The 25,426-nt window shown below is 39.7% G+C and overlaps 1 protein-coding gene across 4 annotated transcripts in view; it reads left to right on the top strand.

The window, feature by feature from the left end:
• LOC132396773 (receptor-type tyrosine-protein phosphatase delta) overlaps positions 1-25,426 on the top strand; it is a 635,525-nt gene that overhangs the window by 136,921 nt on the left and 473,178 nt on the right. The gene's annotated exons all lie outside the window — the stretch shown is intronic.

The following is a 25,426-nucleotide window of genomic DNA, read 5'->3' as shown; positions in this document are numbered from 1 at the left end:
TATTTATGGCCATTCAGCCCATCTGGTCTATGTGAGGCTTCTAATAAATCCCACCAGTCCCACTCCCATCTTCTTATCTTGTGACTTATTTCCTCTCACACATGTTCATCAGCTTACTTTTGAAATTTTTTGCCATTCTCAACTGGTGATCATTTACAGCGACAAATTCATCTACCTGCATATCTTTGGGATGTGGATGGAAACCAAAGTTTCTGATAGAAGGCGATTTGGCCGCAAGGGCAATATGCAGAGTCCACACAGGCAGAACTTGAGGTCAGGAGCAAACCCAAGTCCCTAGAGATAGTTACTGGATGCTGTTAGTAAGATCAGTCCATATTGTTTTGTGATTTTCGGGTTTCCCTTGCCCATTGCTGGGCTGGAACGATGATATATACCATTACTTACCCCGGAACTGTGATATATACCATTACTTACCCCTCTATCCTTAGGGATCCCCACAAATGATACCAAGTCCATGTTTGCTACTTGCCTCCTCCACCCCCGCAAGTCCTCCTTACAACCCTACCACACAGCTTGCAACACCTTGACTATTTGTTTGCTCCGATCTTAGCACACCTCACATGTCCCATGGCTAATTGTACTGCCATCAACTCCCTATTTCCCCACTCCTATCTAGAAGAAGGACCCAACCTCCAATTCCTTCCAAACACTGGTTAGAACACACTTAGGCTCCTGAGGGCAGTCTTGGCTACCTCGTTCTTGTACTGGAAAGAGTGCAGAGAAGATTTGTCAAGCTGTTGCCAGGATTGAAGGCCTTCAGTTACAGGGAAAGTTTGGTTCGGCAGGGCTTCTTTTCCCTGGAGCAAAGGGGATTGAGGGGTGAACTGATAGAGCTGCATAAAATAATGTTAAGTATAGAGAGGACAGATAGTTAGAATCTGGTTGGAATATCTGAAACAAACTGAGGCCATAGTTTTAGGGTGAGAGGGAAGAGTTTCAAAGGTGATCTGAGGGAAACTGGCCAATTGATGTCTGGTACTTGCTTCCGGAGGAGATCATGGAGTCTGATACCATCTCTACATTTGACAGACATTTGGACAGGCTCTTGAATAGGCATGAAAGAAGGACTTGATGTGGGCAAATGGGGTGAGTGTAGATGGGCAAAATGGTCAGCATGGGCATGGTGGGCCAAAGGGGGTTGGGTCTGTTCTCCACTGGTGCAAATATTCTCAGATCTCTAATCACCTGGCACCCCTTCCTCACCACCACGTCCAAAATTTCTGATACTCCCTGTTCCTGACTGAGCCGCTGAGCTTTGGCTCATGGCCCCTCCACCCAACCCCCATGTCAATTCTGCCACATCTGAAGGGAAACATGAACCAGCTCCTCAGCAGTACCCTATTGGGTGATTGTCTGATGACAGATATGCCGGTTATTGCCACTCTGTACTCTCAACTGCTGACTATCATTTCCAGTTTGATTTGTTCTGAATGACCCCATGGATCTGATTATGTACAGGCGAGTCTATTGCACGGGCATTTGTTCTTTCTCAAAAGCCTTCTTATGTGTGGTAATATCTTGTAGGACGAGCCCCAGTTTGGAACTTACATTAGATGACTTGTCATTATGTTTACATTGTGGTCTGGTGCTTCAACCTCCTGGGTGTTTGTTGTGGTTTTACCTCTTCTCCCTGTGCTACATTCCACATTAAAAGAGCACAAAATAGAGTAAGGAGCAATAGCTACAATCACAGTTAAGGTGCTTCTTGAGAAATATATATATTTGATTGTTCCCCCTCCCCTCCTCCTTTTATAATCAGACTGATATGAGAAACAAATAATTAATATTGTGGTTGTGTTGCATTCTGGTCCTGACGTTAACTCTTGAGTGTAAAACACTTTCCAACAGCAGAGATGCCACTTTCCCTCTGATACTTATAAAATGGGTTGAATTTGATGGCTGCAGGACAAAATTCACCATCAAATCTAACATAAAGTGAACATATGTTTATTGTTAGTCAAAAATAGTTGGTATTTGGAAGTTTTTTCCTACAAAGAATCAAACTGCAGTTTCTGTATGTGCTTCTCTGAGTAATATTTATTGTTTTGTCAAGTCATATGTGGTCACAGCCACAGAATTTCAGCCAAATGTGCTGATTTTTTAAAATATATGATAGATCAACACTAACTGAAAGCTTAGAGTTTAATTGAAGTTGTCCAGCCTTAATTTTATCCCGATTACAAGTGATCTTTGCTGGGATAAAAAGTCAATTGGGAAAAACTACAACCTACCTTGAGGATTAACTTGTCTGTATGAGGCTGTTGAACTAAGATTAGAATCGCAGAATTGAACAGCATGGAAACAGGCCATTCAGCCCAACCTGTCCATACCAACATTGGGCAGCCTCGATATTACTTGCATCACCGCAGTCGGTCCACAGCCTTCGATATCTAAGTGACTCAGTATTCATCACAGCCTTCGATATCTAAGTGACTCAGTATTCATCTAGACTCTTCTTGCATGTGCTCAATCATACAGATCCATCCTCTCTCCTGGGTAGTGCATTATAGGTATGTCCACGCTCTCGATGAAGAAAGCCTCTCTCATTGCCCTCTTTAAATGTCTTGCCTCTTTTACTCTAAATCTACATTCTTCAGTTTTATCAAAATCTCCTGTAGCCTACCCTGCCTATACCATCATAATTTGATGTACCTCGATCATGTTTTGTCTTAACCTCCTCCGGTCTGGGAGGACCAGACCTAGCTTCTCTAGTCTCTTCTCATAACTGAATGCTTCATCCCTGTCGACGCCCTAGTGGTTCTCCCCTGCACACTCTCCAGTGCGATCACATCCTTCACATGGTGCGATGAGCAGAACTACGTGCAGTACTCCAGCTGAGGTCTGGCCAAATCTTTATAAAGTCCAAACTAGCCATCCTTATTTTTGCATTTGCTGCCCCGACTGATAACAAGCTGAAAGACCTAAAGATACATAAGTCACCCAGACCAGATGAACAGCACCCTAGGTTCTGAAAGAGGTAATGATAGAGATTGTGGTGGCATTAAAAAAGATCTTTCAAAAATCATTGGACTCTGGCATGGTGACAACTGGAAAATTCCAAAAGTTATTCCACTCTTTAAGAAAGGAGGGAGGCAGCAGAAAGGAAATTATAGAGCAGTCAGCCTGACCACAGTGGTAGGAAAGATGTTGGAGTCAATTGTTAAGGATGAGGTGATGGAGAACTTGGTAACACAGGACAAGATGGAACAAAGTCAGCATGATAATCCTGCCTGACGAACCTGTTGGAATGCTTTGAGGGGATTACAAGTAGGATAGATAAAGGGGATGCAGTATATGTTGCATATTTGGACTTTCAGAAAGCCTTTGACAAGGTGCCACACATGAGGTTGCTTACCAAGTTGAGTTCCTGTGGTATCACAGGAAAGTTACTAACATGGTTAGAGCATCGGCTGGTTGGTAGGAGGCAGTGATTGGGAATAAAAGGATCCTTTTCTGGTTGGCTGCTAGTGACTCGTGGTGTTCCACAGGGGTCAGTGCTGGGACTACTTCTTTTAAGCTGTATATAAATGATTTTGATGATGGAATAGATGGCTTTGTTGCCAAATTGGCAGATGTTGCAAAGATTGGTGGAGAGGCAGGTAGTGTTGAGGATACAGGTAGAATCCAGAAGCACCTAAACAGATTAGGAGAATGGGCAAGAAAATGGCAAATGAAATACGATGTCGGTAAATGCATGGTCATGCACTTTTGTAGTAGAAATAAATGTACAGACTATTTTCTGAATGTGGAGAGAATCCAGGAATCTGAGATGCAAAGAGACTTGGAAGTCCTGTGGAGAACACCCTGAAGGTTAATTTGCAGGTTGAGTCGGTGGCGAGGAAGGCAAATGCCATGTTAGCATTCATTTCAAGAGGTCTAGAATACATGAGAAAGGATGTGATGCTTTATAAGGCACTGGTGAGACCTTGAGAATTATGAACAGTTTTGGGCTCCTCATCTTAGAAAAGGTGTGCTGGCTTTGGAGAGGGTCCAGAAGACATTCACAAAGATCATTCCAGGAATGAAAGGGTTATCATACAAGGAACGTTTGATGGCTCTGGGTCTGCACTCGCTGGAATTTAGAAGGATGAGGGAGGATCTCATTGAAAACTTTTGAATGTTGAAAAGCCTGGACACAGTAGATGTGGTAAGCATGTTTTCTATCGTGTGAGAGTTTAGGACAAGAGGCTACAGCCTCATGTAAAACAAAGATGTGGAGAAATTTCTTTAGCCAGGGGGTGGTGAATTTGTGGAATTTGTTGTCACGTGCAGCTGTTGTGGCCAGGTTTTTGGGTGTATTTAAGGCAGAGATTGATAGGTTCTTGATTGGACATGGCATCAAAGGTTACAGGGAGAAGGCCAGGAACTGAGGCGGAGGAGGAGATAGAAAAAAGGATCAGCCATGATTGAATGGTGGAGCAGACTCGATGGGCCAGAAGGCCTAATTCTGTGCCTGTGTCTTAGGTTTAACTAGTATGTCACAGAGAAACTCTGCAGATGCTGGCAGATGACACCCTTCAGCAGGACTGGAGAAAAAAAGATGATCTTTTTCTCTCCAGTCCTGCTGAAGGGTTGGCCCGAAATGTCGACTGTTCTCTTATCCACAGATGCTGCCTGGCCTGCTGGGTTACTCAAGCATTTTGTGTGTGTGACAACTAGTACCTCATATGTCTTCCTAAACGTTTTATTTACCTGTCAAAGATCTGTGGATATATTTCAAGATCCTTCTATTCCTTAGTGCTTCTCAAGTCCCTTCTAGTCATAGTGTATGGCCTTGTCTCATTAGTACTTTCAGAAATACAGCACCTCTTGCCATTTCTCATCCCATTTCAACAAAACATCAGTATCTCTTTCAGGCCAGGACTGCCTTGACATTGTCAACTACTCTGCCAATTTCCATGTCACCCACAAACATATTGATCATGCCTTTCACATCCAAGTCACTCAAATGCATTATAAACAACATAATTCAATACCGTATAGTATTTGATAAAGACTTTAATAAAGTCCATGTAAGTTTCATCAACCCATTGATACATTTAGTTAGTTCTTTAAAGAATTCAGCTATATTTGTCAGACAGGGTCTTCACTTGACAAAGCTGGCTTGGATGTCTCTGATTAGACGTCTCCTTTCTAAGTGGCTCACTCAGAATTATTCTTCCTTGCCGCTAGTGTTAGGCTGAAGACTTTTGGTCACTAGACTTTTCCCTGCTGCTCTTCAAAAAAAACAAGGGACTACTTTTGTTGCCTTCCAGTTATTTGGTAGTTCACTTAAAAATCTTACCCAGAGGCCTGGCAATCTCTTCTCTTGCTTGCCATAGCATCCTGTGATAAATCTCACGTGGTGCTGGAGACTTATTCACCTTTAAGCCTGCCAATACATTGAGTATCAACTTTGTCTGTTGGAATCTCCTGCATTAGACTTTCCCAACCCTTTCACTGGTTTCTTCTGTGATCACCAATGAAAAGTATTCATTCAGGGTCTCGCCCATACCTTCTGACTCCACTCATAGGTTGCCCACGATAGCCTAATGCAATTGACATTAAGAATATAAATTTAGTAACATTTTGCTGAAAATCTGCCATGGTAATCGCATATCAGCGGAGGTCAATTGGGTGTGGCTTTGATGGGTTGCAGATCATTCATTGAAAAAAGTGCATCTTGGTGTACCCAGATCATACAAATCAGTGTGATTGTTATGGGTTAATAAGGGGGCTATCCTTGGTGAAGCAGAACCCTTCAAGCAACGCAAATCAATAGAACTGCTGTGATGTTTTCTCAAAATGCACTGCAAAGATTTGCAGAAGGTTTGCATTGAACTTTGCAGTGGATTGGATTATATATATTGCTGCAGCTAAATTATACATATATGTTTTGTAGCAACAAAAGGAAAAATGCATTATTTGGTATCTGTTTTAAAATGGGCTATTCAGAAAACAATATGCTCTTTCTGTTTTACTGCCAATTGTAGGCTGTACTGAGGCACTGCATCAGTGTTATTGAGTGATTTAATTTAGTGGGTGTGGCCTTTCTGAATGTCACTCTTACAATGTTGTATTGTTACATTACAAAACAGAAGCCTTTCTGCAACATCAACAGGCATTTATGTAATGCTTTCCGTGTTGTTACAAGTTTCAAAGACATTTCTCAGGAGGTGTTATCATGCACTATTTGACATAGAGCAATGAGGGGCTATGAGAACATCTTGGACAAACAGGTGAGTGTGAGGAAACATCTTAAAAAGAGCAGAGCATTTGAAGGGGTTGGTGTTGGGATTGCAGAACTTAGCACCTATGCATCTGAAAGAAAGGTTACCTTTTGGGAAGAGATTAAGAATGATATTCAGGAACTTAAAATAGAGGAGTGTGAGCTCTTTGCATGATGGGAAAAATGATAGGGTTTGAAATGAGAGACATAAGAAGATATGAAAAGAATAAGGATTATCAAATTAAGACTTTTCTTAACCTGAAGCAGAAGTATATTTTTAATAAACAGAATGGTACAAAAGTTCTTGTCCTGGTAAAATAATAACAGTTATTTAAGAACAAGTGAAGAAAATGGTTAAAAAATAATTAAATAGATTTAACATGGGAAATAAAGATTAATGTCTTACAATTAAAATAAAAATTGAATATTGTTCTGAAGTTTTGACCTCAAGATTTGAACCTGAAATTTCTCCTCTGGCAATAAAACCCCCACAAGTCTGCCAGTTTATCTCCATAATTTAATGACTTGTGATTAAAATTGAGAAAACTATGGCTTTGAAAGGTATGATTTATGGCAGTGTGGTATTTTAAGCTTGCAGAAATCAGTAACTCACTTTGCCCCAAAGGTCCTGAAACAGTGACTTCAGCAACACTATTTCAGTGATATTACGTATCTTGATTGTTTTCTACAATCTCTGCAATATGTCTTAAACATAGAATATGCAGAATTTTAGGAAAAATATTATAACTACAGAAAAGATTTAACAAGTTGGTTGACCAATAATTTAATCCCAAGTACATTATAGATCCATAAGTATAGAATTTAATGCAGGAATCAGCAAACCAATTAACTTTTAAACTAATGAAACATGTACTAAAGACAAACAGGCTTGTTGATTCAGTGATCAATGCATTTAGAGATCTGTTTGCATTTTTGAGAGGGTTTTCTTGATTTGTCCTTTATTTATACTGAGGGCTGAATACACTATTAATATTAACCAAAGCAGGCAAACATCTGAAGATAAAGCTATGGGGAGAGACCAAGACAGGGTATGAATATGGATTACACAAGAGATGAACTTAATGTTGTGCACATCTGGGGGTCTTTTGCATTATCCACTGTCCTTTCAGAATCAGTCTAATATTTTCAAATCTTTGCAAAAGTAGTGCATTGTATTTGTACAGACTACCATAATTTGTAAAGATATTTGAAATAAAAAGCAGTTAACGTTTACGACAAGACATTTAGAGTGCTGGGATTCTGACAAACAAACAAAAAAATACTAAAAAATACTCATTGGATCAGACAGCATCTGTGGAGAGAGAAACCTGAAGCTTTGCAGATTGAGTCTGTCTGATCTGTATAGATGGCATGCTAATAAAAGCATTCATTGATAATCTGGTACATGTGAAAATAACAAACCAATTACTGACTTGCAAGTATTTGGCATGAAATTGGTATTATTAATTTTAGTAGGCTGTGGAAAAGGGTGTTAGCATGTGGGCGTTGAGCATCTACTTGAATTGTGTGGAGCAAAGAAACATTACATCAACATTATAATGTTTTAGCACATTTAGAAGCTGAAAGCAATCTCTAATTGTTTTATTTAAAGTGATTATTAACTGCCTTCTTGGTTAGATTCTTTTCCACGATGAAAATTTGTTAGTTTTTGAAATTACCCCAGTCATTCTGGGAAAATTGCAGCCAACTTCTGTACACAGCACAGACCTGCACAAAAGATGTATTAGTGTGCAACTTTTCCAGTGCAGGGAACACACATTGTACCACAGATCAAAAGAACTCCCAGGCTTTGACCTTCCTTGAAGGCAGGGGACAGCCTTCAACAGGATCCACAGGAGTCAGGCATAATTTACCATCTGCTCCACAAATGAAAGATGCTAGATTATCCAAACCCTAATGCATGGACAGAACACGTCATCACACTACCCAGTTGTAGAATGCAGCCCATTCTGCTTGCACCTCAGGAGATCATTGAAGGATTGACTGACTATGACATCTTTCAGTTCATGTGGAAGAGGGCAAGGGCTGTTGCTATGTAATAGCCATGAGACATGGGTGTGAACTTTGCCACAGTATTAAATGTCTGAGGGCATGGTGGAGTTTGTGGAAGTTAGGTATAAGTATTGGTGGAGACAATAATTCAGAGTTGATGAATCCAGGGAATTAACTAATGTTTGTCTTGTGATGGACCTGGCAGAAATAGGATTAGAACGTGCACCTCTGACCTTGATGTACTGTATTAGACCGAAAACTGAAATAAATAATTATAGTTATTTTTTACTCAATATATCAGATGTGATATTTATCTCATTCAATTTCCAACTCTTCCCCCCGCCCCCTAATATCATCAGGTTCTGCAGGTATGAAAATAATAGAAATAAAATATTATAATTGTAGCATTTTCAAAACTCCTTTAGAGTTAATAAAGTATTTTTGAATGAACTTTTAGATTCTATTTTGGGATATGGGCATCGTTGGTAAGTCCAGCATGAATTATTTGCTGTTGGGTGGTGATTGCCTCCTTAGGCAGCTGCAGATTTCCTGATGAAACATCTCCCACAGTGTTGTTGAGAAGAAGTTGCAGGATTCAGACCCAGTGAAGATGTATTTCTAAATCAGGGTGGCGTGTGACTTTGAGGGTAACTTTGAGGGCTGGAGATCTTCCGCCCCCGTTAGCCTGGTCTCAGTATTGGGCATTGCTGTCCTGAGCTTGTAACTGCAGTGCATTTAGTAAATGGCACACGCTTTGCCAGTGGTAGGGAAATGAACATTCAGGATGGTGCACTAAACATTTTGGCTGTCTTGACATAGATGTTGTTGGAACTGCACTTGCTCAGGCAAGTGGTGTATTTAGTCACATTCAAATGTGTCTTGCAGTTGATGGCCTTAGGTTATGAGGAGGTTAGCCACTGACCACAAGAAACTCTACCCTCACTTCTCTTGTGACCACAGTATGTATGAAGTCATGCAGTCACAGTTGGAATGCACACAGCCAACCCTCATATACAGCAATGTGAAATTACTCAGCCAGCTTCCCTCATAGTCTTGATATTAAGGAATAAACATTGGCTGTAAGTTGATCTTCTTGTCTGAAAGATGACATCTCTGATAGGACAAGTGCTCCTTTGTATTGCATTTATATATCAGCTTAGGTCTTTGTGCTCAGTGATATTTGAATCAAATGTCAATTATGAAGGACACTGCACTGCAGCCAGTCTTCTGATTAGTACTTCAATTTAAACCCCAGTTGCTTTCAATTCTGTTGTCAATTTCAACTCCCCACCCTGTCTTCCTGGTGTTACTGAATTTTCATTTCCCTTTTTGCTCATCCTTTCCTCTGTCCTTTGCTGGAGTTGCTGGATCATCAACTTTTCTAGTTAGTTTGGCTAAACATTGCAGCTTCTGAATTGTGTGTTGAGTTGCAGCGTACGTCAATGCCGATGCATTCCCCTTTATGCAACTACAGGTTCCTCTCCATGTAGCACGCTCATGCTGAGCAGAAAATACACTCAGTGGCCACATTTTTGGGTACACCCACCTGCTCATTAATGCAAACATCTAATTAGCCAATCATGTGGCAGCAACTCAGTGCATAAAAGCATACTGACATGGTCAAGAGGTTCAGTTGTTCAACCCAAATGTCAGAATAGGAAAGGAATTTGACTGTGGAATAATTGTTGATGTGATATGGCTTGGCTCGAGTATATCAGCAACTGCTGATTGCTGGGATTTTCACACATAAGATTTTCCAGGGTTTAAAGAGAGTGGTGTGAAAAACAATAGATATTCAGTGAGCAATGAGAAAAATCAGAGGAGAGATGGTTAGACTGGTTTAAGCTGATGGGAAGGTGACAATAACTCAAGTAACTACACATTACAACAGTGGTGTGCCAAGAGCATCTCTGACTGGACAATACGTTGAACCTTGAAGTGGAAGGGCTACAGCAGCAGAAGACCAAGAATATACACTCAGTGGCTACTTTATTAGGTATAGGCAGTATTGAATAAAGTGGCTACTGAGTGTATATTACAGTCCATTCACTGAATCTAATTTCTGGAAATAAAAGGTTTGCATAGGACCGGGATTATTTTAACTAGGAAGACTGCAGTGGCTGAAGATATTCAATCTCTACCACTTTTTTCAGTACAGTTAGAGGTGTGCTCGGCTCCCCTAAATGAATCAGAAATAGAGAATAATGACTCAGATTGATGTAGTTTCATCCTGTTTTTGGAGACTAATTCCATTGAACTTCCCTGTTCAGTCAGAGTGATGGTCAAGTAGAGTGGCCTTTCTATGAATGTTACAGACACAAAATGCCTTTGCAGTCTTTGGAGAGAATTTAGATGGAGGCACATGGGACTGCAGGTGCTGGACTCTGGAGCAACACAAAGAAGATCTCTGTGAGTCAGCCAGCATCTGTGGAGAGAAATAGCCAGTCAGTGTTTTGCATCAAGAAACTTCATCTCAACTTAAAATGTCAACTATCCATTTCTCTCCATAGATGCTGCCTGGCCCAGTGACCTCCTCCAGTACTTCTTGCGGTGCAAGATAATTTAGATATTGTTATTGGGATAACTTAAGATGGATGAACTGCAATTTGCTGAACGTCAGCATTCATATTTTTAAATTTGCTCAAGGATTTGTACTTTTTTTCAGATTTTATCTTTTATCAGAAAGATGAAGTCACTATTTAATATCAGTCATTATTTTGATCTTTTAATAGGTGTTTAAATAAAACGCAATGGCTTTCAAAATTTAAGAAATATGTCTTTGATATTTTAGAACTTACATGGAGAATTTATGATGACAAGTGTACACTGCAAAAACAAAACTTGCCAAATATCAGTCTTTTCATTTATAATGGACCTGTGAGCCACTTCCACTTTGGTGTGTAGATAACTCTTTATTTTTTGACTGGAGATAGTCTTTTGTATTCTTAGATTCAGGTTCTTGCAAAGGAGCATATTAGATGAGGATCCATGAAGTCATCTGAAACACAATACAGGATGGTAATTGATAGCTCTGGAAGTGAAGCCTTCCTGGCATTATATTTGAATCAAAGCTGTTCAACCACGAAGATAGCAGGGCTCGAAGCAATTCTGCAACTGTAGACTTATCAATTTCATGTTGCATCGTGACTTTCAAGGGTCTCAGTTCAAAGTCAGTTTGAAGTACATAGGCTGGTCACCAGATTCAGCTTCACGGGTTGGCTCATTTACCTGGAAATGCACTACTGGGTGGCAATGCACTGCTGAGAAAGCTAATGATGATTATGTGAATCCCTGCCATGTAGCACTCCCACAACAAGGTGCTTAGTGCTTATTAGCAGAAGATAATCAGCCTAACCAATGCATATGCATTTTTTCCACTATACACAGGCACAACAGCATTTAAAAAGTAATATGGTTAAATTTATATGGTGATTTTCGGAAAGCATGATGTCTTTAGTTCGGAATCAAAAATCTGCTTTTTAGATACAAAATTGAACATATTTCAATTTTGATTTTTGTAGTGGGGTTTATTGTTAGCCAAGCTGATGAGACATTTCAGATCTACTTTCGAGTTTATTTTTTGTCATACACACATGTATGAAAAGGTACAACAAAAGAATATTTGGAACAGAATCACATAGCATCACATAAACAGCATTCACTAGAGAAACGTAAGGTATAGGGATGTAAGGATTAAGCCATTTGGCCCATCAAGTCTGCTCCACCATCAAATCATTTCAGACTTATTTTCAATCTCATCCTAATTTACTTGCTTTCTTCCTGTAACTTTTGAATCAAGAACCCATCAAACTCCGCTATAAATATGCCCAATGACTTGGTCTCCATGGCCATCTGTTGCAATGAATTGCACAGATTCACTACCTTCTTTCTATAGAAATCTTCCTTACTCTGAACTAAAGAAATAGTCTTCTATTCTAGTGCCCTCTGGTTCTAGACTCTCTCACTATTGGAAATATTGTCCCCACATCCACCCTTTCTAGGCCTTTCAGTATTCAGCAGTTTTCAGTGAGATCTCCACTTATTCTTTTAAGCACTAACAAGCACAGGACAAAGCCAACAACTGGTCCTCAAACATTAACCTCTTCACTCCCAGGATCATTCTCATACACCTCCTCCAGAACCTTTCCCATGCTAGAACGTCTTTTCTTAGATACAGGGCCCAAAACTGCTTTCAGTGCACAAGTGTGGTCTGACCAATGCCTTAGAAAGACTCAGTATTGCATTCTAGAGGTCTGGAAATGAATGCTAGCATTGCATTTGCCTTCCTTACTTCTGACTCATTCTGCAAGTTAACCTTTACGGAATCCTGCGTGTTGGCTCCCAGGTCACGTTGCACCTCTGATTTCTGAATTTGCTCTCAATTTAGAACATAGTCTACACCATTATTCCTTCTACCAAAGTGCATGATCATATACTTCCCTCCATACACATACACTATATTCCAGTGTCTTTCTGTATATATGTCTTTGGTGGCAGATAGGCGAATGCTGGTGATGTATTGGACAGTTTTGCCTCCCCATTGTCAAGACGTCCTGTCCACCGCAGTGCAGTTTCCGTTCCATGTGGTGCGGCAGTTTGTTAGGATGCTCTCTGCCACACATCTGTAGAATGAGGTGAGTATAGATTTGCACAGTCCAGCTCTCTTAAGCCTCCTCGGAAAGTAGAGGTCTTGGTGAGCTTTCCTGATTGTGTCTAATATTTTCTCGGACCAGGAGAGGTTGTGTAAAGTGTGCACTCCCAGGAGTTTGAAACTGCTCACAGTTTCCACGGCTTTGATGTAAAGAAGGGTGTCAGCAGTGCGATCTCCCTCTTTTTGCGAAGCAGGTTGGGTGTTGCTTCACACTGTGGAGTGTGTGTTGGACAGAAAAGCAAAGCTGCTGAAGCTGCACTTGTTGCACATTTAAACCCCAGCATCAGTCGCAGTCCCAACCAAATAATTAATTTAATTGCTCAAGTTAATTACAATAATAAAATGAAACATTTAATCAGTTTATCCAGAAGTTTGCTCTTTTACGAGGTGCCAAACCCCACTGTTTTGTTTAATTTGGAGAAATTTTGATTCAATGAGGTCAATATTTCATTGGCCCAGATTTTGTTGGTAGTTGCCAATGATTTCAAACCTTTTTAATTGGGAAAAGGTCATGCACTTTCATACAGGGATTGATTGGTTGCTCTGGCAATGGGAGCAAGCAGCACAGGCTATAATTTTAGACCAGATTCGTCACATCACAGGCTATAAGACCATGTATATTGCAATGAAGATTGTAGGGCTCTTACAAAGAAATAAAGACAAAAGTTGGACTCATTTGTTTTAGTGTTAATTTGATTTTGTTTCATTATTTATAAGTTAAGTTCATGTTTTCCTTTTGAAAGTGTGTTGAGGGTTCAATTTTAATAGTTTTTCAATGCCTTGATGTCTGAGGCATTTAAAATCCATTAAGTTGATCTGACAACCTGGGGAGCTATGAACAATGGGACAGGGCTAGTTAGAATCCATGCAAGGAGATTGCACATTTGTTGACAGCTTTTAATTAACTCACCACATGAGTACCACAATCACCTCTCCTCTGCAAAACTGATGTAGCTTAAAAGGTTTATGGTCCGGATTGTTGACATCAGCAAATTTGTAGGTGCTATATAAGAGGAATGATCAGTGTGATTGATGTTGGTTGAAAACCCATTTGGACCTGTGGAGATGAGGTTATTTTTTTGGAGTTGCACACAGCAGAAGTGGTTGGATTTTAATAGCAACATGAGGGGCATGAGCTTGCAGTGGCACACAGCTCTCCAGTCAAGAGTCACTTACCATGTCAATAAAGCTATTTCTTTAAAGTAAACAGCAAAGGTTTTCTACATACAGCCAAATGGCCTATGTTTTTGCATTAAACTTCTCAGCAAACATTTCCTATTTTCCTACATTGAACTAATAATAATCCAGTTTAATCATATTTGTCAGCATTTGGGGACAAAGGTATTGAAAGGTCAGGCTTGTCAAAGAATACTCCCAGTTGTTTTATTTGTTGGCTTAAGGAAGTGAATGAAAGGCTATGTTTTGATTAATTTTTATTTCAGTCAGCTTTCCCACTGCTGGTTAATAATAAAGAAAGATTAATTCTAACATCAATAAGAGATGTTTAATTAAAGATGGCAGATACATTTTTGCAAAGACTTGCATATCATACGCATGTAGAAGTACATCTAGGAACGTCAAATGAGAAGTAGTTGTTTAAGTGCACAAAGACATTATTTTGTCAGTTTTTAGGGATTTACTTTCTGAATTGGCTACCAAAATTGACCCAGCTACTGTAGATGCTACTGGTCTCATTGCTTTTGCTTAAGCAAACCAGTACGTTATCAGGAGCTGGTAGGATTATAAATACCTCAGGAACGGAAATGGATGCTTTCATTGCAGGAAGCATTGACAAAAATTTAATGGATGGGGAGTGTTAAATGTTCAGGAAAGTACAATGGAAAACAGATGGATCTTTCTGTATTATCTCCCACAGTAAGAGGGAGTACATCTTTTGGTTTTTGTATATGGCAAATAATGCATTAGTCTTTATACATGAACACTAATGAGCAGTTTAAAATGCTGTAAGTTAAATGTAACATGAATTCAGATTGTAGCCCATTACAGTGTTTGTCAGAGATCTTCTATTTCCATAAGATTGCACATTTCTGGAGAACAAAAGTCATTACCCAGCCTGGCATTTTACTGTTTTGGGAAATAGGCTGATGAAATCTCTGTGGCATAATTTGAAAGAAAGAGAAGCATTGACTTTCAACCTCCTCACAATATCCCTTGTATGACTGTCTCCTGGAGTCAATTTAATGAATTGTTTCAAAATCACATATAAGGGCAGATGATAGAATTCAGAAATAAAAATAAAGATTACTGTCAGCATCCGTGGTGAGAGAAACAGTGAACATTTCAGGGCCAAGACTGTCAGAATCCTATTGCAGATCTGAACCATTAGTTAAGATCTTTTCTTTTCAGCATTTTCTGCTTTGCATTTACCATTTGTTTTCTTGACCTAGTTTTGTACAAGATTTTGTTGATTGTTATTTTAAGCCCGCAAAATCAATTGGAATATTCTTATTGTTACTGCCACCAGGATCAGCCATATCAGCTGGAGAGAAAAAGAACTTTATGATCTGCCTTTAGGAACAAAGTTGTTAGATCAATAAAGAGGATCAGAAACATAACAGCCTTTTAGGAAGGTTCTACCTCCCTATCACTTCTACTCCAAACTTTAACTGTTAAACTTGTGCCGCCAGATGCTGGAACTTTCTCTTAGAATTCAGGGACATTTAAAAGTAAAATGTAACAGATTTGTCCTAATCAATTGCCATAGTAACCTCATTGTGAAAAGCACAATACTTACGGCTGTACAGTGGATTCTGGTTAATTGCGACACATGAGGACCAATACATTTTGGCCCAGTTAAGTGGCTGCCCCAATTAACCATGGAAATAGTTAAAATGGTAGGGGAAAAAAAGACAAACATGTTTAACTGAGTAACAAGTTATGCATTTAAATGAAATACAGGCCAAATTATAACATTACCAGTACTACTGGTGGTTGTCTGTCGATTCTGATGATAACAGGAATCCTGTGTGGCAGAGTTTTTAAAAGTGGAAAAGCCAGTGCACTGGGGCAGTTTCCTCAGAAGTCTGGGTCCAGTGGGATGAGTAGACGTCATGACTGGGGTCTTCCCTGGTTGCAGTGAATGGCCATGACTGCTTCTGTGCCTCATCATGCCCTTAGCTCTCCACGTACCTTTGTAGAACTGCCTTTCTGGCCGTTGGGTATCTCTGAGGATCTCTCTACCCAGTCCACCAGATCTGACTTTGCATGCTAGGACAGGCATGTTGCTATCTCACTGGGCTATGAGGCCGCTAGCTCTGCTGGATCTGGTTTAGCCCACCTGTTAAAGCAGTGTACCACAGTGTGGTTGCTGTCACATGCAAACAGCTACCTGGAGCCACAGGTGAGAGCTGAATGTCTGGTGGGGACAAAAACTAATATTCAAGATGATTGTCAATACCTTCAGATTCTTCATAGTTGCTAACTTGTTGAAGTAGTAAAATCATTTAATTTTCACACCCGGTCAATTCTGGCATTTCTAAGCCTGAATGCTTGAAACTGCAGTGAGCAGAACAATTCTGAATTGTCTTATTGCTTATTTCTTGCCAATTATCAGTGACAAAAATCACTGGTTTTTGAACACAAACACACACAAAACTGAAGCTATTTACAAACTTTTTGTCTAAGCATGGTGTCGAGCCTAACAGCCACATAAGTTCACACTCCTGATGTTAGTGTGAAACTTCTTAACAGTCTCCTGTCCCAATTAAGTGGCATACTGTCTCAAAGGAATAAAGAGAATCCCAGCAATTTTCTCAGTTTTTGTTCTTTAAGTGTAGTCCCAAGTAAACGACTGCCCAGATTAACTGATGGCCCAATTAACCAGAATCCACTGTATTTCTGTTCACAATTTCATCAGGGACAAAAGAGAGTAATTTAACAAAGTTCAATTGAATTGGTGTTCCTGAACATTACAATGTATTGATAAAAAATGATTGTCAGTGTTGATGTGCAGCCTGTTACTGGATAAATCGAGTTGTGTTTATGCTGCTAACAGCACTTTTCAATGTCAAAGCAAAGATAAAATGTAATAACATTTCCAATAGAATTTTCCAAAACCTCATTATTGTTGTTTTGCAGAGTCAAGGCCAATAGGAAGGTGGTAAAATTGAATTTGTATGTAAACTAAGGATGCATGATAAGGTAATGATTCAAACATTCCCTGGAATAGCGGACCACATGATTCCCAATGATCAAAAAAAGATTCAACTGTACAATTTAATGTCAATCCCCCCTCCCCCCACTGGCAAAAAAAAGTATCGGCACCCACCACCGCGCACTCAAGCGTGAGCAAAGCAACAGCTACCCCAAGACTGCATTGTACAACCGGCATTCAACAAGAGGTGTTGAACTCTGTTTTCACAACGAGTGGAAAGACATAACAAACAACTTTCTAGTTTACAATGTTAAAAGCCCGTTGTGTCACTTTTTTTTGGCAAGCTCTGAGCCCAAAGATCTGGGTAGGAGGAGAGTGGACATACAGGAAAGTGATAAACAGGACATTGAACACAGCAGAGAAACAGGTGGTTCAGCCCATGATGTAAGCGCCCATCATGGTGCCAAATTGAACTAAATCTCATCTAACTGAACATGATCTATAATCAACACACACAAAATGCTGGTAGAACACAGCAGGCTAGGCAGCATCTATAGGGAGAAGCGCTGTCGACGTTTCGGGCCGAGACCCTTCGTCAGGACTGGGTCTATAATCCCTCTGTTCACTGCATCATCTTGTGTCTCTGAAAGCCAATGCCACTATCTTTTCTGTTTCCAGCACTACATCTGGCAGCCCATTCTAGCCAGATAACACTCTATTAAAAAATCTTTGCCCAACATATCTCCTCTGGCGAGTCCTCTGGTATTTGACATTTTCTCCTGGGAAAAATATTTTGGCCACTTACCTTATTTATGCCGCTCAGAATCATGGTAAAAATTGTTAAAATTGGTTCATTATTGTCACATGTATCAAAGACCTGTTAAAATGTTGATGCACATACTGTTCATGCAGATCAATTCATTACAATAATCTGAGGTAGAAAAAGCTAAGTCCAAAACAATGCAAAATAAAATAGAGGAAGTACACTGCAGATAGTCAGGTGAGGTAGATTGTGAGTGAGGTCAAGAGCCCAGCTTATTGTAGTACTAAGGGACTGTTCATAGTTGCATTACCCTGGCAGAAAGAAGTGTGAACAGAGATAATGGAGGGGAAGCTGGTTTCTGTAATGTGCTGAGCAGTGTATATAATTTTCTGCAATTTTTTATGGTCATAGGTAGAGAGGTTGCCATCCCAAGCCTTGATGTAATCAGATAAGATCATACGACATAGCAACAGAATTAGGCCACTTGGCCCCTCGAGCCTGTTCCATCATTCGATCAAGGCTGACTTATTTTCGCTCTCAACCACGCTCTTCTGCCTGCTCCCTGTAACTTCAACACCCTTACTAATCAAGAACCTATCAACCTCCACTTTAAATATACCTAATGACTTGGCCTTCACAGCTGTCTGGGGCAATGAATTCCACAGATTCACCATGCTTGAAAAAAGTTCTTCACTGTTCTAAAGGGACATCCTTCTATTCTGAGGCTATGCCCTCTGGTCATAGAGTCTCCCATTATTGGAAAATTCCTCTCCACATCCACTCTATCCAGGCCTTTCCATATTTGTTAGATTTAAATGAAAATCCCCCCCACCCTCATTCTTCTAAACTCCAGTGAATACAGGCCCCGAGTGATCAGGTAATCCAAATATATTACCCTTTATTCCTGAGATCATTCTTGTGAAGTTCCTCTACATCTTCTCTGATCCTAGCACATGCTTCTTTCTATAGTTCAGTGGTTAATTCTATTTAACATCAGGGACAGTACATCCTGAAATTCTTGTTCTTCACATTGCCATCTCTCCTTATGTATAGAGGCCACTGGATCAAAATCAGTAATGTTAATTGATGTGCAATGCATCTTTGACATGGCGCTATAACACTTTGAGCAATTTCATTAACTTGATTTAAGGTTCATCCTGCTTGTTGCTAATGGAACTCAGAGACATTTCTGCACTGCTTTGAAATTATGCTCTTCCAGTGTTTGTTCAATCAGTTATTAATATCAGATTATTTCCCAGTAACTTACAGAGGTAATTAAAGCAACTTGATGTTTCCATGAAAGTTCAACAATCATACCAGTGCTTAAGAAGAGCAAGGTGAGCTGCCTTAACAATTATCCTCCAGTTGCACTTTCATCTACAGTGATGAAGTGTTCTGAGAGGTTGGTTATGGCAAGAAACAACTAAGCAAGGATCTGGACCCACTGCAATTTGCATATTACCACAATAAGTCTACAGTGGATGTGATCTCATTGGCTCTTCATGCGGCCTTGGATCACCTGGACAATATTTATACTTACAGTATGTCAGGCTGGTGTTTATTGACTACCACTCAGCATTTAACTCCATTATCCCTACAGTTCTGATGGAAAAAACTCCAAAATCTGTATCTCCCTTTGCAACTGGACCCTTGACTTTATCGCCAAATGACTACAGTCTGTGCGGATCAGAAATAACATCTCGCTGATAACCAACATGGACACACCTCAAGGAAGTGTGCTGAGCCCACTGCTGTACTGTTTCTACATTCCTGACTTTGCCTAGCAGCTTAAATGCCATCTATAAATTTGCTGATGACACAACTATTGTTGGCAGAATTTCAGCTGATGATGAGAGGGAGTACAGAAGTAAGACAGATCAGCTAGTTGAGTGGTGTCACAGTAACAACATTGCCCTCAACACCAGTAAGACCAAAGAGCTGATTGTGAACTTCAGAAAGGGTAAGATGAGGGAACACACGCTAGTCCTCATTGAGAGAGCAGAACTGGAAAGGGTGAACAATTTCAAGTTCCTGGGTGTCAATATCTCTGAGGGCCCAACATGTTGATGCAGTTACAAAGGAGGCATAACAGCAGATGTATTTCATTAGGAGTTTGAGGTGATATGAGATGTCACCAAAGACATTCACAAATTTCTACAACTGTACCGTGGATAGCATTCTAACTGGCTGTATCACCATCTGTTAGGAAGGAGGGTTAATGCATGGGATTGAAATAAGCTGCAAAATGTTGTAAACTCAGCCAGCCCCATCAAGGACACTAGCCTCCCCAGCATACAGGACACCTTTAAGAGGCAGTGCCTCAAAAAGGCAGCATCCATCATTAAGGACCCCTTCACTCTGAACATGTCCTCTTTTCATTGCTACCATCAAGGAGGAGGTACAAGAGCCTGAAGAGACACACTCAGTGTTTCAGAAGCAGCTTCTTCCCCTCTGCCATCAGATTTCTGAATGGACATTGAACCCATGAACACTACCTCACTCCTCTTTCTAACCTCTTCCATTACTTATTTAATTTAATTTTATATAGATAGATACTTTATTGATCCCAAAGGAAATTAGTGACATAGTAGCATTACAAGTGTGCAGATATACAAATACGGGTAGAGAAGAATGAATAAAAAATAAATTACCTTAAAAATAAGATGTACAAGATTTACAAGATCACATTGGTGGTGCAAGAATTACTGTAATATTTGACAGTAATGGGTGCACATTCACACTGTCCATGTAAGAAGTGATAAATATATATTTTTGTAATTTACAGGCGGTGTTATTGTATTGCTGTGTATTCTGCTGCATGCCAACAAATTTCACGACATACGCCAGTGATTTTAAACCTGATTCTAATTTTATCCCACATCAGGGGCAAATGAACTGGTTGAGAGTAAGTAGACAAGTGTGCAGTCACTTTATGACAGCGAGACAATAAACTTATTCTGTTTGTGTAGAGCTAAAGGTAGATCACATCACTTGTGGAAATAAGATGATGCTCACAAGCAAAAATTATAAAGCTGACAAAGTGGTAGTTCAGTGAATAAAGAATCATTACAAACAATCAAGCATTCAATTAAGCTACTTTGTTCCTTTTTGAATGAGAGCTTTGTTGATGCTGCTATTGATTGTTTTGGAACTAGCCATTGAGTTGCATACACCATTCTGTGAAATGTTGCCAATTCTCAATGCCTTTGATGGTAACTACTTCACATTGCTCCTGCTTCTAATTACACATAGATTTTTACTTATACATTATCTGCTCATCTCACTATTGTACTTGGCTTTATTAGGGCTTCTTTGACTTATGAAGGAGATTTCTTTTAAAACAAAAACTTTAATACAAAGACGTAGTTACTTATTTCCAGTTACAGAACTGCATTTGCTGAATTATACATAAGTGGTTTTGAAAATTGATTCTGTCTGCTGTAGATGCAAGGCTGGGTAATTGCCATGAGTTTATTCTGAGGTACCTGCATCTCACTTCATTGTTAGGCTTCATCATGTAAACAGCTATAGGGTTACTTTGGATTGGAATTCATTGTCCAAAATCTCTCTTAATTGTATATTTTGGTATACCTAAAGGCACAGAAATGGAAACAATGTTTGATGTTTCCTGAGTTTAGTCAAAAAACAAGGATGATAGATAGTTACACAATGGATCCAGGACCCAAAGAACTTCAGGCAAATACATTGTGTATCGCAGATCAGAGCAAAGTCACTGATAGTAACAGCAACAACTAATTGCTGGAGGAACATAGTAGGTAGAGCAACATCTGTGGGGAAGGGGAGAGGAAAGGGAAGGAATTGAGATCTTCTCACTCCCCTGCCCTCTCTACTCTCAAGGTTTCATCGGCAGTTCTTTTACCCCCACCGATGCTGCTCAGTGGCAGTCAGGGGGCATGCAGGATGGATCTGCTGACTGAGTGGTGTCACAGCCACATCAGCAAGACCAGCAAATTGATTGTGGATGTCAGGAAGGGGAATTCAGAAGAACAGACACCAATAGTGAAAAGGTTTAATTGCAGGTGTCATCTCAGAGCATCTGTCCTGCACCCAGCTAGTTGATACAATCATGAAGAAGACATGCCAGCAGCTCTGCTTCATTAGGAATTTAAGAAGATTTGGTATGTCACCAGAGTCTTGCAAACTTCTGCAGGAAGCATTCTGACTGGTTGCCTGGTGTGGAGGCTCCAATGCACAGGGTCACAAGCGGCAGTAGAGGGTTGCGGACGCAGCCAGCACAACCCTCCTATTATCAATTACATCTCTAAGAGGCCGTGGCTCAGGAAGATGGCATCCATCGTTAATCACCTTCACCATCCGGGACATGTCCTCTTCTCAGAACTATAAACCAGGTCTGAAGACTCAAACTCAATGTTTTATGAACAACGTCTTCCCCTCTGCCATCAGATTTCTGAACGGTCCATGAACTCTACATCATTATTCTTTTTTTTTGCAATTTATTTATTTTGCAGTTTATAGTAATTTTCTATCTTCGTTCTGTATTGCTGCTGCAAAACAACTTTCATGCCATATAAGAGTGTGACAATAAACCTGATTCTGATTCAAACCCAGTGAGCTCCCTGAGCAGATTGTTGGTCCAGATTCCAGCACTTGCAGTTCTCTATTACCATTGATGGTAGGTTACTAGAACTAATAAGCCACTACATTCCACACTTATCAATGACCATGAAATTCCTAATTGCAGGATAAATTGAGACACTCAAATATTGTTCGGCAGGTATATGAATATAATCACCATGCACTTTGAATGTTGGGCATATTCAAGAACATTACTTCTGTCCAACTATCCAGTCTTGAGCCAGCTGACTTCACACTAATCACTGTAGTCCTCTAACCACTTTGTTAAATTTGTACATACATATTTTTTTCTAATTATAATTTCTTGTTAAAGTTTCATGTGAATACTGCTTGTATGATGCGTGATTGTGATGCTGTTGCAAGTAAGTTTTTCATTGCACTTGTCCACACATGCACTTGTGTGTATGGCAAACTTTGACTTTTTGTGGTTGCCTCTCTGGAACCTGTATGCTGGGTGAGTTCCCAGTATTTTCCCCCAGTTTAGTGGGGAAATTATCGCAAGTAGCACAATGTTGGCCAGACAGTGACCACACAGAACTGTAACAAACATGCTCCTTGCACTCATGCAATTGCTGATGTTGCCAGTAGAAAGCAGCCATGTACAATGTTCACTGATGTTGCATGGTCATTGAGTACCGACAACTTGCATGTCTATTGTACTTCAGCTGGTTCAGACAGCCAGCTTTAAGGGAAGCCTTACTGATGTCTGCAAGAAGAGTCCTATGGAGTATACTCACTCAGTTATATGCAGCTAGGTGATATGCATGCATTTGCAGAATAATTGGGTACCCTGTTATTTATAAAAATGACCCCACAGGGTTTGTACTAATGGTGGAAATGAATGGCTGCTAATCTACGTGCACCAAGGGGATTCCTCTGTCTAACGTAAAGTAGAACCAACCCTCTTGTTAAAACAGCATTCATCCATTGACTGTCATTTTTTTGTGTTTAAGAGGACAAAAGTAATGCATTTAACTTCAAAAATATTTGCACTGTCTTCTTTATCTTTAATAACTTGCTGATTATTTAAGATCAGGCCTGGAGGGCAGAAAATTGCAGTTATTTTCCATAAAGTAATGTATTGAACTGTACAGAATTCATTTGAATTTCATTTTTGTAATTAGGAATTCATAGGATGGTTGCAATTTATTTATTTTTTCATCAACTTTGACTGACAAAAGATCATAATGGAATACCGGAACTTTTTAATAAGAGACTGTTTAATAAAGGTGGCAACAATAAAGTAAGTTCATTTCTTTGGTGACACAATCTGCAGGTATTATCTGCAGCTCAAGACTCAAATTACATTTTGCATTTTTAGCCTACAACAGATAGAGAGATTATTAAACCACAAGTCAAAGTGAATTAATTCAAGTCACTGAATTATTTGTATTTAGTTTGCTCTAAAATGTCTCCAGTTTTATTTAGTTATTTTATTAGCCTTATTTTAACATGGAAATTACTATATTTTTGTCATCACTCTACACTTTATTTCAACTTATTTTGAGGCCTTTGCAGTTGTTCATTTCATCATATCACATGGCAGAGGTATTTACTAGAGATTAGCCGGTGGAGTGGGTGGTCCAATGGATTAGCGTGGTGGGATTGACTTTGGACACAACTGGAGTATAGCATAACCAGATAAACTTCTTTCATGGCAACCCCCAGGAATGCTGGAGGAACCCAATAGGCTAGCCAGCATCTAAGGAAAAGAGTAAACAGTCAATGTTTCAGGCTGAGACCCTTATTCAGGAACCTTCTTCCATGGCCCTGGATGGGGCTGAAGGACCTGCAAATGGCTGTCATAATTCCTATTTTTATGAATTCCTGTCAGTCCTTCAGTCATTCAAATTGTTATCTATCTCCATCACAAATAAATCTAACATTCACCACCCTCAATGGGGGGGGGGGGGGGAAAGAATTTCAGAGATTCATTACTTTCGGAGAGAAGCTATTTTCTACACACCTCAATTTTAAGTGATAAACCCTTGACTTTGTGATTACGTCCCCTCGTTTGAGACTCTCCCATTACTGAAAACTTCTCAACAGCAATCATGTTATGCCACATTATTTATTTTCTGAGATACAGCATGGAGTAGGCCCTTCCAGCTATGTTGCCCAGTAGTCCCCCAATTTAATCCTAGTCTAAACATGGGACAGTTTACAATGGACATTTAACCTTATGCTCTTGGATGTTTGAATAAGGTCACAACTCATTCTTTTAAACTCCTAGGAATATAAGTGCAAATAACCAAGCCTCTCTTGATGGAAGGGGGCATGGGATATATCCATAAAATACAAAGTCTGGTGGTATGGAAAGGGTTGCTAAGAGATACTTAGGATAATACCACAGGTTATCAGAAGGTGTTGGAGTTTAAGAATAGGGAAGGTTTGTTATAATTTTTCTGGGTGTTGGTGAGGCCTCACCTGGAGAAGAGCACACAGCCACAAGTGATATAGTAACATTGAAGGCAATCCAAAGAAGATTCTCCAGCCTAATTCCTGGGAGATGATGAGATATTTTCCCTGTATATGAAACACTCGGAGTTTAAAAGAAAGAAGGGTTACCTTAGTCAAATATACAAGATCTAAGGGGGCTTGCAGGTAAATATTGAAATATTTTCATTTATGCAAGGGTCACAAACAAGGGGTTGTTACCAAACGATAATTGGTAATTTGGTTATTATTGTCTCATTTACTGAGGTACAATGGAAAAAAATTGTTATACATGTCATTTGTGCAGATCATTTGATTACATCAATACATCAAGATAGTACAAGGGAAAAGTAATAAAAATAAATAAGTGCAAGGAGACAATAAGGTACAAGGTGGATTATGAGATCAAGATTCCATCTTGTTGTGCAAGAGATCTATTCCATAGTCTTATAACAGCAGGATAGAAGCTGTCCTTGAACTTGGCTGTCTATGCTTACACAATGGGCAATTTGCAGGAAGTTTCTTGACACATAAAAGTGGTTTGAAAGTGGAACTTGTTACCATAGTAAATGGTTGAAGTCAATTGTATAGATGCACTTAAAG

The sequence above is a fragment of the Hypanus sabinus genome, chromosome 7 (assembly GCF_030144855.1).
Source record: "Hypanus sabinus isolate sHypSab1 chromosome 7, sHypSab1.hap1, whole genome shotgun sequence".
Taxonomy (NCBI): domain Eukaryota; kingdom Metazoa; phylum Chordata; class Chondrichthyes; order Myliobatiformes; family Dasyatidae; genus Hypanus; species Hypanus sabinus.
The sequence above is the reverse complement of the archived record's forward strand: the minus strand, read 5'-3'. Positions and strand labels throughout refer to the sequence as shown.